We start from the raw sequence: 5,472 nt of genomic DNA, 5'->3' as shown, positions 1-5,472 counted from the left end.
TTCATTATGTATGCTCATCATGGGTGCATGTTTTTTTTATTCTAGGGTCAGTGCATGATGAACCTTTCAAAGTTTGAGCAAATTTGCCACCAAATAGTCATGCAAAAAAAAGTTGCATAGGAAAGTAAATCATGGTTGGTTGCTACCAGTTGAGGCGGGGGAAGCTACCTTTCATTATTTCCCAGTGACATGGCAGATGTAATCATTTCAGAACAGCAGAAAACCAACTGAAGATAACCTCCGATCTGAACTGTGGAAATCATAGTGATACCTGATCTCCAAATCAGAGTATCAAGACTCACAAAATGTAACATTGCCCTTGGAAATTATGAAACCATTATCTATGTGTTAAAAGTTTGTGCCAGATAGGTACCCTAAAACCTTACGTTCACAGGAATGCCATTAGAGTGGAATCCAATAGTGAGGTGCTAAACCTTTGACCCTGTGCTATTTACTCTGTACACTGCAGTTATCTGTATGTTCAGTAAAGAGCATTTGTTCTATTTTTGGAGTCTTATTTTCGGCAAGAAAAGGAGGTGTCCTGTGCACAGCTCCACCACGGTATATCATTGCATTAATATACAGATCTAAAAAAATCATCATGCTTTATCACAGATTAAAAATAAAGTGAAACAATTTACAGTAGCTACAGATATACTGTAAATCCCAGTAAATCAGGGCTTCAAGAGAAAAAGGAAAGGAGGAAATAAACAGAAAGAATCACCTTTTCCTTTTCCCACTTGGTAGAGTCAATTCTGTTTTTTTCCTCAACAACAGTTTTCTCTTCAATAAGATGATGTTTTACATTTTGAAGCTCCTAGACAAGAGAAGGAAAAGTATACAGTATATAATATATTTGAGAGAGATTTGTTTTTCAAGAAGTCCCATCTAAAAAAAAAATCCTCACACTGACGTTTCTTTAGCAAATTTAGACGTTTCTTACTAAATCAAATTAAATCAGACCTTACGTCAACCCTACATTTCAAAGTTTGCTTGCTTGCTGCATCTGATTGCTATTGGTTTTGAAAAGCCATGGAAAGGTGCCACTGGTTAGTGACTCAACGTTTGTAATACTTCATTCTGTCATACCCATGGGAATGGCAGCTCACACAGGACTGCCACCACAGCGAATGACCGAGTCTCCGATAGGTCTGCCAATTCATCAGTTGGCGTGGCGACAAAATCGAGGTGATTATCAATGCCACCAGTGCAAAAGCCAATATTTATTTTGTTCTGTCAGATATTTAAGTCCAGCAGTAACAGCTTCCCATTCTTAGTCATCAAGTCAATGCTCATGTTTTGGCGTTCTCTGGCTTGCAAGTGGATAATTTTTCTCTGGTTTTGACCTATTCATCACTTTGACCATTCTCACCTCCCATGTACTGACCTGGCCTGTATGACCTTGGTCTGGACTGATCTCTGACCTCTACCTGTGTTTCGACTCCTTTTTGAATATCCTCGGTGCTTGACCATAAATCCGGATTGTGTGTGAAAGTTAGGTTTCACATTTACCAGTTTGTACTGCCCGTTATCTGCAGAGCCTGCTCCTGGATTTTTCTCTGTCTCCTGGCCACTGCCTCCCTCAGGTCAGCGAAACACATCAATATTATGTTGTGCCAATATAGCATACAGTAGCTTCAGCATCATTTCTTCCTTAGAATATTAACCTTTGCATTCATTATTATGGTAGAAATTGTACATAAAGAAAATACATCATTTGGAATTATCAGATATTAATTAATTTCTGATAATTAATTGGCAGGGAAAATGAAAACTTACCTTTATTGTCTCTTCATAGCAGATATTTTTTCTTTCAGTGTTTTTCTGATATATCTCTAGTATTCTCTTCACAGTATTCATTTTGTTTTGGTAGTGTTTTCTTATGAACTCGGCAGTTTTCTCCTAAGCTCACAAAAAAAAAACCTTTATAAATCCTTATGGCTTATGTGCTTATTATACTGTAGGTGTATTCTTAAAATAAGTATTTGCACCTTTAAACATAGGACAAAAGCCAAAAAAATACCCGTATGGTTACTCTTGCAAGGTAATGGTTGCACATTCTGGGACACAGAGTTTTCACAATTTCAGTTTATTGCAGGACTAACATTTTCTCGTGAGGGTTTTGAGGAATGATGCAGTAATAAATAGAAACAGAATTACACAACTGCAGTATGCTGAAGGACATTAAAAGTTAAAACAAAAAAGTTATTGATTCCAAACTCATTAGCAGCATTTTGTTTTCATATGGTTGTGTAATGATCTGCTCCTGTTTAATTACCAATTCCCTCATTCATGTTCAGAATTGCTACTGTTTGCTGGTTTGTCAACTGCTCCCAAGGTTCCTTTGCAGCCAGGCCGCAGTTCCTACTCCTGCCTCTAGGGCCCATGATCATTTCATTTTCTTTGTTCATAGTTTACTTACAAGTTGTCACAATTATGAAAATGTACAGTTCTTTGCAAAAAGTGTCTACCAATACCACTATTTTAGGACAGAGTACTAGGAATCTTACAATAAACATTTATATGGCAGAAGTGCGAACAAATCAGTATTGTCTCTAACAATGGCTAGCAGTAATGCAAAAACATTTGCGTGATCTGTCATCTGCCGGTCTTGACTGAACCCCCACATTATCTACAGCTGCTAAAGAATGAGGAAAAAAGGTCTTCTGGGTAAAGTCAGATGGAAAGATGTAAAAAAAAAATCAGGTAATATACAATATTAATGTGGCATATTATCTTTATATCCCAATAATTGTATATAATGTTTGTGCAGAAACATGCTGGTAACTGTTCGTTACATATGGCAAAGTAATTTAACTTTATTTCTTCACTTCAATATGCCTAGTGTCTCTACATACAACATTTAAGGAACCTGGTTTTCTTTAGCTGCAATCTGGAAGTTCTCTTCTAGTTCCTGGATGATATTCAAATGTTTGTTTTTCATTAGTTGCATATCCTCAGCTACCTGTGTAAGAGACAAAAAAAAGCAATGTTACTAATCTAATCTCCTCTTTTCAATAATGATCACCAGAATATTCAAGCATATTCAAGCCTCCCCTTTTCTTTAAACATACAAAATGTATGAGCAACTACAGGTAGCTATTGACAAGTTGTAAGGTAAACAAATTGCAGCTCACATAGAAGGTTAATAATTGTTGGTGGATATAGAATAAAAATATTCATTACAAATCCTCCTACATTCATTCTTCACCCTCGTCAATTTAAAGCTTTCCTGTCCTACTATGCCTTGCTTTCTTTGTTAATAAAAAACATCTTTTTTACCACAGAGATGAACTGTTGCATATTAAACCACATCACTAGGTGTGTAAGAAATGTATTTGCAGTTTTCTGTTTTCTAACCACTGCATCCAATTTTGGGTCATTGGGGAGCTGGAGCCTGTCCCAGCAAGCGCAGGGCGTAAGGCGGGGTACTCCCTAGACAGGACCCCTCAGGCATGTGTGTGTCATGCCAGTCCGTGACATGGCACACGCAGACACGTACAGCACACACGACTGGGACGGTTTTCCCAGAAGCCAAATAACCTACTGGTTACTGGATTGGGTATGGGAGGAAACCACACCAAACGGAGGCCTCCCATACAAACACATGGAAGAACACTCAAGATCCACACAGATAATACACCCAGCGCTGCAAGGGAACGATAATAGCCACTGTGCCACCCATTCATAAGACATATATAAACAAATTTAATTTTAAAACTTATGAAATCCAGGATACAAAAATGATTGAATTCATAAATGAAGTGTTGCTTTGTTTTCCAGAGAGAAGGGCCTGATTTGAAGAAGCTCATGATATCTCCAGGCAGTGTGCAGTAGACTGTTGAACTGTCATGTGGTTTTCTGAGATGATATAACTGAGGAGCCTTGTATTTGTTTTGACTCCAGTTTTGGAAAGAAACAGAGAAATTCTAAAAAGACAAACACAAATCAATAACAATAACTATATACATATTGTATACTATGAATATACTGTATATTTGAAGAACTGTTCAAAATTAGTTAAAATGTTGTTCTTTGTCATTCATTTTTTCATTTCACAATCTTCAATGAAAGAAAAAAAATGTGCTAAACATTTACTGTATCTTACAGATTGTAAGGTTCTTTTTCCCTCTTGGAAACTGAAGAACCAACTATGAACACCTACAATATACTATATGAGAGCTGATATATGTACAGTATAATCAAGCAAAATATGGAAATGGAAGATGTTATGCAGTCATTAATGTTTCAAAAAAATTGTTTCAGGCAAAATTATTACATATTATGAATCAATTGACTGTTACTGCATATACTGTATAAGAAGAGTTATGCTTTTGTACATAAGACTTTTGGTTTTCACATGTCTCCTGTTTTGGGAAAAAAATGCAGAGATGGAATATTAGAATCTACAAATAAGAAGAGAAACCTCTAAGGTACTTGTTGCCATTTCTTCTTACCTGAGCAATGCATAACTTAGCTGACTCAAAGGGAATAAATATCCTCACATTGTCTGCATTCTCTGCTTGGCATCTTAAGGTCTGCTGTTCCTTTGAATACGGAACCTGAAAAACTGAACAATGCTATAGACGTTGGATGTTTCAAATAAACTGAAGAATACACAATTAGTTTTTTTTTGTTCACATTATGATCACAGGTGTAAATGTGTATCGTGATATTGTTGCAAAGAAAATACACAAACTGACTAGAAACAGTAACACAGATAGAAAATAACAAAATTAACGCAAAGAAACAAAAGGGATTAGATATGTAGTACAACTTGCAAAAAACAGACACAGATACCAATTAAATATATAATGACATATAATGACTTCACACCTGTTAAATTTCTAATTTGCAGTTTCACAGTGCTGTCTATGGTTATACCTTTTCTTTACATAATTGCTCTATATTAATAACCCTTATTGTTTTCTATCTCCTGTCAATGCAGATATGCAGCAGTGATTCAAATGTAATGATTAGTAGCAGCTCACAGAGAACATTAGTCATCAAAACATCAAAGCTTCCTTGTACTCTATGAACTATGAATTGATTCCTATTAACTACTCTAGAATTTTAGTATCCAGAGCTGAGAGAGGACAAAGGCAACTGAACAAAATGAGTTATAAAATGAGTAAATGAGGTGCATATACAAATTTGAGAGCTACAGTATATAATGCTCTAATGGACAAAATAAGCAGCAAGTAATATTTTGTCTTGGATTGGATAGCAACTCTATAAATGTATTAATCTTGATTTTAAAATCTTCTAGATTATATTGATTATATGCTCTTCTAGAAGTAGGAAATTATTACTTAAAACCTAGATAGTGTTTCTCCAAAGGTGCTATGGACATCTATGGCTTACCTTGGTCTGTCCCAGTTTCTGTGTATTTTTTTCTTTCAGCTTTAATCCACTGTTTGAAGGCAGTCCACTTATTCTTGCTTATCTTTATTGAGGAGTCTTTGCAGTCAG

Source organism: Atractosteus spatula, chromosome 3, assembly GCF_055471065.1.
Source record: "Atractosteus spatula isolate fAtrSpa1 chromosome 3, fAtrSpa1.hap1, whole genome shotgun sequence".
Lineage (NCBI taxonomy): Eukaryota > Metazoa > Chordata > Actinopteri > Semionotiformes > Lepisosteidae > Atractosteus > Atractosteus spatula.
The sequence above is the reverse complement of the archived record's forward strand: the minus strand, read 5'-3'. Positions refer to the sequence as shown.